General features: G+C 41.0%; 1 protein-coding gene and 1 pseudogene across 2 annotated transcripts in view; both read right to left on the bottom strand.

Moving 5' to 3' along the window:
* Positions 1-15,415, bottom strand: part of LOC131901448 (disks large homolog 5-like) — a 260,863-nt gene that overhangs the window by 219,102 nt on the left and 26,346 nt on the right. The gene's annotated exons all lie outside the window — the stretch shown is intronic.
* LOC131901447 (olfactory receptor 2L13-like) lies at positions 9,304-10,911 on the bottom strand (annotated as a pseudogene).

Raw genomic sequence — 15,415 nt, 5'->3', positions numbered from 1 at the left:
AAACTTCAGAAAATCTAGCTGTCTTACAAAAGAGTTGCTTCACCTGAAAGTTTCTTATAAGAAATCAATGCTAAATATCACAGCTGCTAATAATATCAGGAGTTAAAGCTAATGAAGTGAAAATACTAAATACAGTTCAGAGCTGTACCACTTGTGGCTTTACTAGCTCCTTTAGAAAAATACTTTATATCACCTAATAGCTGTGCAGTATTTGGCGAAGAGCTTTACAGCAGCTAAATATGGTAATTTCACCCTCAGAAGTTTTTCAGTAGAACAAACCAAAAGTACTGCTGTAATAGAAACACTTGTCTGAATTGAAGCACTTAGGGGAACTACTATGAATTTGGGTGAAGGGACAGCCTCTAGTTAAAAACAGTCTACCGCTGACAGTGCATCTCTGCCAGTCCGGAACGGCTGAGAGAACTGGCAACTTTGGAGTGTGGCTTCATCCTGGGAAGGTTACAGTCCCCTAGCAACAACTATCACAATTCTATAACAACAACACTCACTAAATCCCAGTGTTTTATAACAAAGCTGACTATAAATTTCTAAATTTTAGAAATGACGTACTTCCTGTCTAGTTAAGAGAATATTTCTAATAGAGATAGTGATAATAATTAAGAGTAAGAAATAGAAAAAGATGAAAATAAGATATGTGAGTTTGTAAAAATTCTCTTGTTAGATCTGTGTTAAGAAATCTTTAGGTGTTTGCTAAGGTAAAAATATGCTAATGGTACCCCTATGAGAAGTATATCAGAAGTAATAAGAAATATATTTGCTAAAGTAGTTCTATAGTTTCCTTAAGGAGTATAAATAAGTAGATGTTAATACATTATATGTGAGTTTGTAAAATGTTGAATGTGAGTCTAAATGCTTTGCAAGGCAAAAAAATGTTATATGTGAGTTCGTAAAGTGTAAATGTTAAGTGTGAGTCTATTCTTAATGTATATGGTTGAAAGAACCTGAGACATGGAAGGAAGTGTCCTAGTAGACTGCAAAGCAGGCAGTCTGAGCAGTTTTCAAAAGCTCCAGAAGCCGCTAAGAAGCTAAGAATGGCGGACACGAGAACCAGCACAAGGCATCCGCAGATGAGATCCGTGGAAAATCGACGCAACACAGAAAAACCTGAGCTAACATCAAAAACGGTGCAGTTTAGACTACTACTGTACCTAAAACGGTCGGTCTGTGAGAACAAAAGTTGCAGAGATGCTTGTTTGAACTAGAATTGTAAACTATAAAAAGCTTTGGTTGTAAAAAGTCTCTTCATATTTGGAAGTGAAAGCCTGATACCAGAATTTATTTCTTGTTTGAACTTTTTGAACTTAAAATGAGATAAAATTACAAAAAGATTTTGGTTATGGATTTCTCATATTTGGAAGGCTAGTACCAGAATTTATCATTTGAATTTTAAGACTTAAGAAATGAAATAAACTAGAGATTTCATTGCAATGGGACAATTTTGAGTTTATTCATAGTAATGACCTAGGAACTGTTTGCTGGAATTGGGTTAAAAATGGAACTGTTTAAATGAAGAAATTTATTATTTCTACCTAGAATCAAGATGCAGTTTTGTGTATGCATATTTGCTTTATTAACTGGTGTTTCATGAATTGTTTTGTGGAACTGTTTATGTAAAAATGGAATTACTTATGGAACTGGTTTTGTGTTACAGATGAAACTGTTTAAACCGAAGTTTGGGTTTTATAACTAGGCTTGAGATTTTGCTTAAAAAATTATAAAAGGGAGAATTAATATTCCTTAGTCTATTTAATTTCAAAAATTGAGTGGATTAATGTCATGTTTTGTTAGTAAGAAATGCAAATGGGGTGTACTAAGAGACTACTTTTAAAGTGTGTAAAGAGTTTTATTAAACTGCTTTTGGATGTTTTGCTAAAAGTTTTCAAAGTGTTAATGGTTAGATTGAAAATATTGCTTTTCAATATGGGTTTGTAGGAATTGTATAAGTTTGGGTTTTTTCTAACTAGGTTTGAGATTTTGTTTAAAAAATTATAAAGAAAAGGAGGAGTTATGAGTGAATTAAGGTTTAATGTATATTTGCTGAAATTATGTTTAATCTATTGGTATTGATGCACCCTGGTTTTGTGGAGTTAAGGAAATATTTAAGTTTGATGTGAATAATCGAAGTTTTTCCTATGTTCTGTTAGCAAGAAAATTCAAATGAATAAAGTCATAAGACAGAAAATTGTTAACTATATATAGCACCGTATATGCTAATTCAAATGGTTCTGTTAAGAGTTTGCTTTGTGTTGTAATATTGAGAGAATTGTGACTATGTATAGCAATATTTATGTTAACCTGTTAATGGTAATGATGAAGCTAAGGGATTCTTTAAGTTTGTAGTCGCCTTAAGAGTTTTTGGTTTAGAAAGGGCTTGAGGCAGCTAAGACTGCTATAGTCACCTTGGACCTAATTAAAAAGAGAAATGCCATCTTTATCATCCTCTACTCCCATATTGGGAGGTGTAACAACTATGAATATTGCTGTAAGTCATTAATAGTTATTTTTTATATATTAAGAAAGGGGGACCTGTGGGAGACCGTTCTCAGGTTCCTCGTGGATTTACCCAGCAGGTCCGCATAGAGGATGATTAGGACCACGGGCTTGAGTGCAGGTGTCTGAGATAATCTGCACTTGGCTGTGCTGGGGTAGGAGGTCTTTTGCTCCAGCCCTTGGCGTCTCTATAAAAACCCTGGGGCAGAGACAGTTGGGGCCCGTTGGAAAAGGTTCCAGGCCCTCTCGAGGCTGTCCTTTATTTTCTATCTCCGCAAGATTCTCCGCAATAAATTCTTCTATCTAATATTTCCTTCTGCTCGCACTCAAGAAAACTCTGGGGAACTGTGGGGGTGGTGGGTAAATGCCCCACATACAGGCAGGTTTCGGGCTCTGGACCATATTGCATCCTGTCCCTCTATGAATATTCCTGAAGAGGTGGTCTTTGTTCCCGTGAAGCATGTGTAGGGACACAGAGGAAACCCCTGACTGCTTACACAGCCACATCTGTACAGAGTGACTGGAGAGCTAAGATCCACAGAGCAGGGATCTCAGCCCGGCCCAAAATATTTGGGTTGTCACTTGGTTCCAGACATGATCTTTCTGTTTGAGCCTCAAGGTTGTCTGTCCATCCTCTATGCCTTGTCACTATGCAAGTTCACTTGTGTTCATCTACCCACAGAGACTGCAATGGAGCCATCATCACACCCAACCCTCCTCACCAAGAAACAGGTGAAGAAGGAAATGGAGAGGCTGATCATAGTGGTCTATGCTAGAAGCATTTGGCTCTGATTCTTGTGTTGGGGGCCAGGTTTGTGGGCAGAAATGAGGGGAAGAAGAGAGGAAGTGTCACTATATATTGTCCTGGATCCAGCTCTATGAAGCACCCTCTCTGGCAATATTGAAAAGGGGCCTTTATGAAAAGTTCAAGGATAAGAGGCTTCAGGTTTCTGTATCCTTGATTAGGGGGATTCTGCAGCAAAGTGGCCACCTGATCCCGGCTCCAGGTCAGATGAGGGACAATATAGAGACCTCGGACCATTAGGCAGGGATTCTAGGCAGGTCTTCTGGGCTCCAGGACCCTCACCTTGATGCTAAATTAAGGGGAAATTGGAGCTTGAATTCACTTCCTTCCACATTTTAGTGTGCATTATTTTTGGTGCTGAGAATGGAAACAGGCCCTTCCATGATCTCTATCACAGAGCCATACCTCCAATCTGATTTGACAGTTCTTTTCTGTTCCTTTTTGAAAATTTCTTTTCCCTTTCTTACTTTTACAAATTTTTATTCTGTATATGAGCACATGAGGTCAGAAGACAACTTTGTTCAGTCTCATTTTTTTCTTCACTCCACGTTTAAGAAAATTCTGGGGATTGAACTTAGGTGTCCAGTTTTGTGCAACAAGTCTTGAACAAACAAGTCCTGCTGAGCCATTTCATAAGCGCTTGACTGTCATTTCAATATTATTTTAATTTTTGTTTTTTTTCCTTTTTTAATATTTATTTCTTTTTTTTTTTTTTTTTTTTTTTTTTTTTTTTTTTTTTTTTTTTTTTTTGGTTTTTCGAGACAGGGTTTCTCTGTGTAGCTTTGCGCCTTTCCTGGAACTCACTTGGTAGTCCAGGCTGGCCTCGAACTCACAGAGATCCGCCTGGCTCTGCCTCCCGAGTGCTGGGATTAAAGGCGTGCGCCACCACCGCCCGGCAATATTTATTTCATTTTTTATGTATATGAGTGTTTTCCTGCAGGTATGTTTGAGCACTGCATGTGTTCCTGGTGCCTGAGGAAGCTGGAAGAGTGTGTTTGAACCTCAGTATGGTGGCTGGGACTTAAACCCTCATCCTCCACAATAGAAGCCAGTGCTCTTAACTGTTGATCCAACTCCCAAACTCACTTTTTCTTTGTTTGTTTGTTTTTGGAGATAGTGTCTTACTATGTAGCTGTGACTGTCCTAGAACTTGGTCTATAGACCAAGTACGTCTCAAACTCACAGACATCTACCTGCCTCTGCCTTCTGAGTGCAGGATCAAAGGCATGGGAAGCCATGTTCTACTTCTGACTTGCATGTTTAAAGTGCTTACTGTACAGCAGGCCCTGTGCTAGCATTGAGGATGAGCACTAGACAACAAATCAAACCTCACACTGCTTCCATCTCCCTGGGAGACAGACAGAGAGCAAAATGAAACACACCCAACTTAGAAGGAGGCTCCAGTGTCAGAAGGGCTGAAGATGGTCAGATCAGCTGCAGCCCACAATGACACCAGTGCTGGTATACTTCAGCATTGTCATAGTCATGGTCATGGGGCTCAAGACAATTCTAGAATAGGAGAAGGTAGAGGGATGAGGTAAGAATTGACCAAGACTTTTTACAGAGCAGTGATGACCAGAATGTGTTTTCCTATGGCATGCATATGGACTTCCAGCTCTGGATGACTCCCAAGGCTAGATGACTAGGAATTAAGACTTGGACATTCTGGTCTAGGTCCATTTCTGCTGGATTGAGTGTCAAACTTGAAAATCCGTATGGCTACCAGGTAGTATTTTAAAATGTCTGAATGAGTTGTGAGACAGTGCAGGATAGCTGGGGAATTTTGTTGTTTAAACTGTGGTGTGTATGTGTGTGTATGGAGTGTGTGTGTGTGTGTGTGTGTGTGTTTGTGTGTGTGTGTGATATGTGTTATGTGTGTGATATGTGTTTGTGTGTGATATGTGTGCATATGTGTTTTTGTGAGTGTGAGCATGGGTGTTGTGGTCAGTGGATGGTCTTAGTTGTTGCTTCTTACCTTCTACCAAGAGACTGGGCCTCTTTGGATTGTATTTTTTGTCTGTATAGGGACAGGTGTGTGCATGCCATTGCTTGCATGTGGAGAGCAGAGGAGAACTTTAGGAGTCTGTCCTCTCCTTCCAACTTTACATGAATTTCAAGGAACAAAGTTAGGTCATGAGGCTTCATGGCAAGTTCTTTTACCAGCTGAGACATCTAAGTTGGTTCTCTTTATTGTGTTTGCCACTGTGTGTGCCTGGAAAACTGGGCTGTGTTTCTATTGGTTCTCTTGTCTCTGTCTCCCAGTTCATCATAGGAACACTAGGATTAGAGATGCAACAGCTTCCACACTCAGCTTTACATGGGTTCTGGGTTTCAAATGTAGGATTCACACTTGTGTGGAAAGCACTTTATCCAGTGAGCCGTTTTCCCAGCCTGGCTTGTTTTCTCCTCTGCTCTTTCTCCTCCCACTCCCTCCTCCTCCTCCTCCTCCTCCTCCTCCTCCTCCTCCTCCTCCTCCTCCTCCTCCCCCTCCTCCTTCTCTTCTACCACCTCCTCCTCATTATTATTCTCCTCATCACCTTCCTCCTCCTCCTCCTCCTCCTCCTCCTCCTCCTCCTCCTTCTCCTCCTCTTGTACAGTTTTTCAAGACACAGTTTCTCTGTAAAGCCTTGTCTGTGCTGGAAATTTCGCTATAGATCAGGCTGGCCTCCAATTCACAGAGATCTTCCTGCCTCTGCATCCTGAGTACTGGGATCAAAACTGTGCACCACCACTGCCCAGAATTATTTTGTTTTGTTTAAAAATTTATTTATTTTTATGTGTATTGGCATTTTGCCTGCATATATATCTGTGTGAAGGTGTCACATATCCGGGAATAGGAATTAAAGACAGAATTGAGCTCCAATGTGGGAGATGGGAATTGAATCTGGGCCCTCTGGAAAAGCAGCCAGTTACTTAACTGCTGAGCCATATCGTCAGCCCTGGCTTATTTCTAATATAATCCCCAGCTGATGATATACAGATCCAACTTCACTCTATTAGAGTCCAGTTATGCCTAATGTGTGAGCCGAATGAGTCAGCCAGGTCTGTTTGGCATGGGACAGCCAGAATAGCATGGGAACATGGTGAGTTTAAAAAAAATATGACTGAGCAATGTCTAATAAAAACTGATGGAATATATTAAGTTTTGAATGTTGAGCTGTACAGTTGGGGAAAGATAGTATGCATTTTGTGGAATGTGGGAAATTTGTATATAAAATATATGCTTCTTGGTTTTTTTGAAGATCAATGTTTAAAATCACTATGAGCAAACTCTATAGGAATTTTAGATCAAACCCATTGAATATCTTCAAAAACTCTTAAAAGTTGACGTACTAGGTAGTGATTATCTATAAATCCTGAGTGACATTCTAATGCAATCTGCCAGTGGTCATCAATTTAAATCAAATAAGCTGCATATTATCTTCTGGCAGTAATTTCTGTAGGCTCCACACTAGGAAGTTGTTTATTTTTTATTTTATTAAATTTTCTATTCCTTTTACATACCAACCACAGATTCCTCCTCTCCTCCCTCCTTCCACCCCACAGCCTTCCCCCGACCACTCACCTCCCCTTCCCACCTCCTCCAATGCATAGTCTCCTGTGGGGAGTCAGCAGAGCCTGGTACATTCAGCTGAGGCAGGTCTAAGCCTCTCCTCCCTGCACCAAGGCTGCAAAAAGTGTCCCACCATAGGCACTGGGCTCCAAAAAGCCCACTCGTGCACCAGAGATGGATCCTGATTGCACTGCCTGGGGTCCCACCAGAGAGTTCAAGCTAAATGACTGTCTCGCATATCCAGAGGGCCTAGTCCTGTAGCATGGGGGCCCCACAGCTATTGGTCCACAGTTTATGTGTTTCCACTAGTTTGGCTGTCCGTCTCTATACATTTTCCCACCATGATCTCAATGTCCCTTGCTCATAGGATCTCTCTTCTCTCATCGATTGGACTCCTGGAGCTTGGCCTGGCCCCCAGCTGTGGATCTTTGCATTGCTTCCATCAGTCACTGGGTGAAGGTTCATGGGGGCTTCTCAGCTATTGGTCCACAGTTCATGCGTTTCCACTAGTTTGGCTGATTATCTCTGTACTTTTTCCCATCATGACCTCGATGTCCCTTGCTCATAAAAACTGACCTTCCCATTATCATTAAGTCTATCACTTCTTGGTAGTAAGGAGATGCAGGTACTTGTGGAGAATCATACCTCACATACATTTCTATAATAATTACCTTCTGGACATATACTTCAGTAGGAGATGAACACTCACTTTCCCACATGGAAGTACTGAGGCATTTCCAAACATTCAGAGAAGTCAAGGGTGCTGAAGGATTTCCCTTGTGTCCCAGGAGAGATTCCTGGAATGGGAAACCTGACTTCTGGAGAGTTATGAGGAGAGCTGGTTAGCAAGGAGGCAATGTCAGTTCCCCATGACATGGAGTGCAGAAGGGAGAGGTTCCTTTCCTTCTAGAAGCCCTTCATTGTCACATTCTCTCAATCTGGCTGATAAATAACCAGGTCACACAGACTGGAGAGGACACATTTTGTCCTTTTCTGTATACTTCTTCCCATTATGCTGCAAATGAATGTGTTAGGTAACGAAGTGAAGATTTTTTTAAAGTCAGATGGTCATATCTGCTTTTGAGATTTATGAAACCATGAGTCGTTGACTTGAGTAGAAATGAAGCAGAGGTTAAAAAATGTTAGTAGTCTCTAATGATAAAATTGAAAGGAATACACTGATATTTGTGGACTAAAATCAAGACCATGGCATTGACAAGTGATAAAATGAATGAAAGTGTAACATTCCCTTTTTATGAAAAATAACACATCTCCATTTTTCCTTAAAGGCTCAAGAAGAGAGTAAGTACTCACTCCAGGGACCAGAGGTCACACTAGAGAACACTGATCACAGAAACGCTTGAACTGTTGCTTCTGCCTCTGGTTCCACTTCCACATCTGTTGCTGTTGCTCCTGCTTCTGCTGTTTCTGCTTCTCATGCTTCTGCTTCCTCTCCAGAGGCTCCAGCCTCTGCTGCAGCTGCTTCTGCTGCATGTGTTTACAGCTGTTGTTACTGCTGCTGTAGCACAAGGTAAATGAACCCACTCTACAAAGACACAGTGGGCATACTCACAGCTAGGATTCTGTTATTAAGGAGAAAGGAGAAAAGGATAAGTAAGACCGTGACATATGTTGAAAATAAATAATCATTTTTGACTTACAAGACAAATTCTCTTTTGGGCTGACATTCATGATGAACATATTTTGCTATGATGGGTTTATACTCAAGGCCATAGTCAGGCATTTCTAAGTATCACAATCATTTACCTAGTTGGATCCCATTTCTACTTACATGGAAAGCAGTGTTATATAAACACAATCATCACAGCTGGCAAATGTGAGGGAAGCCCATTGCCTTGTCATGTGGTTAGATGAATTCATCCACACAGAAGTCAGACTGCTGTTCCTCACCAAGAACCCACTTGCCTCCACTTCCACTCACAGTACCTGCCAGTGTCTCCTGACACAGATAGATCTGGCTCCTGTTTCATCTCTGACTTGAACTTGGATTTTTCTGTCCCTGTCCCTGCAGGCAAGTGACACAATATTCCAGCATCTTCCTGTTTTTGAGTCTTTTTTGTCTGGCTTTTCTTTTTTTAAGTCTTTTTCTAAAGAATATTTTAAAATTCATTTTACATACCAACCACAGATCCCTGTCTCATCCCTCTTTCTGCTTCTCCCCCAGGTTCTCCTGGACCCACCTTCCCCATTCCCTCTTCCAAAAGTGTCAGGGCTCCTCCCATGGGGAGTCAGCAGAGCCCGGTACATTCAGTTGAGGCAGTACTAAGCCCCTCCCCCATGCAGCAAGGCTGAACAAGGCTTTTCTTATATTTCCTTTATTTTCCTTATATACCATGCTCTCAGCTTCTCCCACTTGGTCCTACTCACTTAAGTTCCTTCCATCTTCCCCTACAGTCCAGGAAATTTATTTTCATCCTCTAACTACTATGTGTCTATCTGTGTGCCTGTCTCATTTATTGTTAATTTATGTATCCTTCAATTCCAGTAGGTGTTTGTCTACTTACCACTGTACTTCATTGGTTAGGTAATGGGCTAGCATGCAGTAAGTGACTACTCACAGTCTATTTACTGAATGAGTAAATGAAGTTTATCCCAAGTGTTGTTTTAAACATTAGACTAATTGTCACTTTTAAAAGTTTGATATAGATCAATTCTCAGAGTTTTTTTTACAAATGATAATCATTAAAAACTAGCAATCTTTTTTTAAAATATTCAATATACATAAACTAATAATGAAAATAATGAAAGCAAAACAAAGCAATTAATTATGTTAATTTTGTAGAAACAATTCAATATCAGCATACATAGTATCATTTTACAGTAATATTTATCCACTCATAAGGTATAATGTGTCATATTATGTTAGAATAATTGTCGAATTTGTTATTGATATAATTAACTGTAATGTTATGAATTAAACATGTCAATAATTGTACTAGTGTGCAATAATGAACATACTATTTAATCTTAACCAGTAATGAGTCACCAGAAAGGTATGACATGTGTGGGGGCAAATTACATTTCCAATAGGCAACACTATTCTGTCATTCTCCAGGGGAACTGAAATATGAGTAGAGAGGAAATGATCAAGTTTTTGTGGATGAGAATGTCCCAAAGACTTTTGTCATGGCCCCCAGGACCTCCTTATTCCTCAGGCTGTAGATGATGGGGTTGAGAATGGGGGTGAGGATAGTGTAGAAGACAGCCAGAATCTGATCTTCTGTCAGGGAATGGAGACTCCTGGGACGAAAGTAAGTGTAGACAAAAGATGCATAGTAAAATGTCACCACAGTTAAGTGAGTTGAATATGTGGTGAAGGCTTTTTTCTTTCCTTGAGTGCATATGGAAGACAGCAAAAAGGACCCATCCACAGGAAGCTGTGATGCCAAGGAACAAAAGTAGAAGAAACAGGCTTGTACTCACAAATACCGTGTACTCATAAACCCAAGTGTCCATACAGGCCAGGGGCAACATGGCAGGGACATCCCAGAAGAAATGGTTAATGGACCTAGAATGGCAGTAAGGAATGTGAAGGAGATAGACTGTGTGTGATAAGGAGTTAATGGAGCCCAGTGTCCGCGATCCTATGATCATCTCCAGACACATCATTTTGTTCATGGGAATAGGATAATGAAGAGGGTGGCAGATGGCCACGAAATGGTCATAAGTCATGGAGGCCAGGAACAAGCCCTCAGAACCTACCATGGTCAGAAAGAAAAAGGATTGCACTCCACAGCCCAGTAAGATAATGCTTTTCTGGCCAGAGAGGAAGTTGAATGCCATCTTGGGAACAGTAGTAGAAATAAGCATCAGGTCCATGAGAGAGAGCTGAATGAGCAGAAAGTACATGGGGGACATGGAGCCTGGGATTCACAGGAATGAGGAGGATCATTGCTGAGTTGCCAAGCAAGGCCACAGAGAACATGGAGATGATGAGCAGCAAAAGCAGTAAGCCTGTGTGCTTTCGTGGTAATAATCCTAACAAAATGAAATCACGTGAGCTCTGATTCCATTTCTCCATGAAAATGTATTGCTTTCTCTTTCTTCAAAAGTGACCTGAAAGTAAAATGCACTTATATAATATTTTGAAATCTGAACTAAATGTTTCTTCCCCCTTGCCTCTGGCCAAGTTCTCAGTTCAGAGAAACCTGTATGGTCATTTTATTTTATTTTTTAACAAATATTTTTATTTTATAATTAATTTAATTTTACATATCAGCCACGGATTCCCCTGTCCTCCCTTCTCCCAACACCCAGGCTTCCCTCACCCAATCCACCCCCTATTACCACCTCCTTCAAGGCAAGTTCTCCCCTGGGGAGTCAGCCCAGCCTGGTAGATTCAGTTGAGGAAGATCCAGGCCCCTGCTCCCTGCACCAAGGCTGAGCAAAGTGTCACAGCATAGGCCCTAGGTTCCAGTTCCATGGGGGTTCCTCAGCTATTGGTTCATAGTTCATGTGTTTCCCCTAGTTTGGCTATTTGTCCCTGTGCTTTTTCCATTATGGTCTTGATATCTCTTGCTCATAGAATCCCTCCTCTCTCTCGTCCGTTGGACTCCTGGAGCTCCACCTGAGGCTTGGCTGTGGATCTCTGCATCTGCTTCCACCAGTCACTGGATGAGAGTTCTATCATGACAGTTAGGGTGTTTGGCCAAAAACTCTGACAATCTTTTAAAGCCTTCATAATGACAAGTTTCCATGCAAAAGGGAAGTACCAACTTCATAGTTATCAATATTTCCTCTTCTGTCAGTATTTATGATAGTATTAACTATCAATAAGTAGAACAAAAAACACCCCACAAGAAGTCATTTAATTGTTACTAGCATAATAAGTATAAATAGTAAATGTAGTAAAAAGCTATTGTGGAAATGGGAAATCAGTTGTCAAGGAGTTCCTGTTGTCACGATAAAAAACACCATGACAACAATTCAAGATAGATAATTGAAGAGACTTCATTTTCTCCAACAAGACAATATATGAAGTTATTGCTGTGTGTGGTAAGGGAGAGCTGTGTTGGTCAAGCACAGGTCAAGCACAGACCATATCTCATACCACAGAATCCTGCCTAATTTGTACAGTGTTCTGGGAATAGTAATAGTTAGAGCTGTGCCAATTCAAACAGTGAGAAGGCTGACATTTGGGATGAACATAGTTTAAAACTCACCAACTATAGGCAGCCAAGAAATTAAGGAGATGACCCTTGCATCTTATATTTAAATGAAATTATTCTGAACATCATTTTACTGTTTCTGCTCTATATTATTCATTATCATATGTTTTTAAATAAGATTTTGCTCATTAAGACCCACCTGGCTACCATCCCCACTAGGGTCCCTTCTGTCTTCTCCACCTCCTCCTCCTCCTCTTCCAATCTTCCTGCCTTTTCAGTCTTCTTGGCTATGCCTGGGATCCCAGGGTGTACGTGTTGAGCACCACTGGAATTCTGGAGACCTAGGCCCATAGAATCCAGCCCATGGCACCTGTTGTCTGGGGCCTATCAGTACCCTAAGAAGCCACCCATTTCAGCCCACAGCACCAAGGTCTCTCATAGCCCTGGTGCCATCCCACAGAGCCAGACAAGGTGAGGCAGGTTGGTCAGACAGTATAGAGACTCAGCACCAGGATCTGCTAGGCATTTGGCCTCAGGGACCCTGGCCCAGGTCATGACCAAGGTGGAGGACATGCTTCAAGGCAGTGGGCACTCTCAGCCCAGGCAAATGGCAGCAGCTTGATAAGGAGGCTGGGGACACCAAAGAGTAGCTGCTGCTCCAGGTGCACCCTCCTAAGTGGCAGGATGAATTCCAGGACTTGCTTACTTCACTGAAGCAGATACAGCCTCAACTGCTGCCCATTCTCTGCCTGAAGGACATCTTCAGACTGCAAAAGCACACTGAGGGCATGGGTGAGTAGTAGTTCCTTAGGGCTCCCCTGGACTGCCACTCACCTCTTCTCTCTGCAACTCACTCAGTGTGTCTAGGATCTGGTAGTGGCCACTACTCTACCTGAATGTCCAGGGTGACACCTTCTCTCTTAGCCCTCGGGGAAGGGACCTGTGGCTGGACATGAATTTATACCTACTGCCTCTGTTCTGATTCTCTCAAGCAACAATAACATGATAACAATAGCAGAAGCCTTTCCTTTCCTGTCCTGGTTGTCCTCAGTGGGACATGATGTCCTGTGCCATGTGGAGGTGGTAGAACACCTTGGAAAGATGTGGTTCATCCTCTTTTTAAACTCCTCACCAGAACTTGAAATCAGTAAGAAGAGATTCTACACTAAGGGTAGAAAGCCTAAGTTTTGGTCCTGCCTATCCATTTAAATATCACGAGTGTCTATTCTCTCTGTGCTTTATTCCTTCTTGCTTCCTGGAGGTCAGTATCCTTTCTAGTCCAGATTACCTGTGAATTATGGACAATGCCATACCCATTTTGCTTTAGGAAGTAATGGCCCAGTTTAGGAAGTTACATGGTAGCATGTGAAAATCCTATAATGGTTGGTGAGGCTCAGTTCCTTCCCTGAGGGCTGAGTTCCCACTGGAAGAGAGATGGTGACTGATTGCTGTGAGTGCTGTAGACCTATATTTCCTTAGGGATATCTCACGATATTAAATTCTACCTTTCTCCAAAATATTTTGAGGAGCAGTGATTGCCTATTTAGTCTACAAATGAGATACAATAATAACCAAAGGGGACAGTAGGAATAATAACTTTTATAAATGCTGCCTATATATAGATTTTAAAAGTAATAACCTTTTGTTACAAGTTTTCAGCTAACTTTTGTTATGCATTTTACAAATTTTAACCATGCCCCAGGAATTTACACATCCAAAGTTAAAGAAATTATATCATAAGATATTATTTTTTGAGATTAGGAAGCAAAGAAATGTAGAGATAAAATGTGTTAGAGTACAAAGTAGATAGAGCTTAGAGATTTTCATCTCTTCATTACATTTTTTTTAAATTTAAAATACTTTTGTAACAATTCTTTTCTATCAATGTTGGCCAGTTTCCATTTTTAGTATAACTCTATCCTTCATGTGCAAATGTATACATGAAGTGAGTTAAAAGTAACCTATTACTGAGCAATGTCTAATAAAAACTAATGGAATATAGTAAGTTTTGACTGTTGAGCTATACAGTCAGGGGAAGGTACTAACGATTTTGAGGAGTGTGAAGAATTTGTGTATAAAATATATGGTCCTTGTCATTTTGAAGAACAATCTGTAAAATCACTAAGAGCAAACTCTACAGGATTTTTAGATGTAATTTTGGGTCATACCCATTGAGCATTTTCAGAAACTCTTAAAAGTTGTTGTACTGGGTAGTGATTATCTATAGATCCCATGTAACATGCTAATGCAATCTGCCGTGGTCATCAATTTAAATCAAATAAGCTGCATATTCTCTAATGGCAGTAATTTCTGTAGGCTCCATACTGGGAAGTTGTTTAAAAAGTGTCCTTTCCATTATCATTAAGTCTATCATTTCTTGATAATAAGGAGATGCAGGTACTTGTGGAGAATCATACCTCACATCAATGTCTATAATACTGTTACCTTCTGGACATATACTTTAATAGGAGATGAACACTCACTTTCTTTCCCACATGGAAATACTGAGGCATTTCCAAAAAATCAGAGAGCAATCTCTGGCTATGAAACAAAAGGGTACTGAAGCATTTCTCTTGAGTCCCAGGAGAGATTCCTAGGATGGGAAACCTGAATTCTGGCGAGTTATGAAGACATCTGATTAGCAGTGAGGCAATGTCAGTTCCCCATGACATTAGGGGTGTCTCATGCCTGGATATTCTATTGTATCCTGGAGACTTTAGAATGTTATCTGATGTCACCTGTGTGGTAGCAACACCAACTGCCTTCGGACAGTTGGTTCAGAGCCCTTACAGTTCAGCCATGAACATGTTGAGAAGACTAAGGACACTGTTGTGTCGAGAGAAAGGAGAGGGAGGAGAAACCAGAGAGAAGCAGACACAAGCTGGCCTTCAGCCATTCCAATGTGAACGATCAAGAAAGAAATGGTCCAGAAGATGGTATAGTAAGTTGTGAGCAGGAAATTGCGATGTTCCTGCAAGAATTGGGCTTGAACTTAATCTTCCAGTAATGGGACACAGGAGGTAGGAGTCTCTGGGAACCAAATGGACTTCCCTGCTTGTCATGGCTCCTGAAATTCAAGGATTCCAGAAGAGTAATTTGTCTGTCCCAGAAATCAGGAGTGAGTAAGGCCAAAGCTGTTGTGCTGGGAGCTCTTGCCTTTCAATCCTACAGGAGGGTAGGGGTTGAGAGGGGACAAAAAGGCCAGCATTAGGGTAGGAGGTTCAAGTGAACTGTGACCAGCAAAAAGCAGGTCATCAATGTACTTCAACCTCAGTGTCTTCATTTATTTACAGCCCACTAGCTCTATGCACCCTCCTTTGTCACTGAGGCATCTTGGTGAGGATGGTGACCATATTCTGTCCCTGTGTGGCTTCTCCATTTTTGTCATGTGCTTAGAGTGACCTGTCAGGTGCATCT

The sequence above is a fragment of the Peromyscus eremicus genome, unplaced genomic scaffold (genome assembly GCF_949786415.1).
Source record: "Peromyscus eremicus unplaced genomic scaffold, PerEre_H2_v1 PerEre#2#unplaced_83, whole genome shotgun sequence".
NCBI classification, from domain to species: Eukaryota; Metazoa; Chordata; class Mammalia; order Rodentia; family Cricetidae; genus Peromyscus; species Peromyscus eremicus.
The sequence above is the reverse complement of the archived record's forward strand: the minus strand, read 5'-3'. Positions and strand labels throughout refer to the sequence as shown.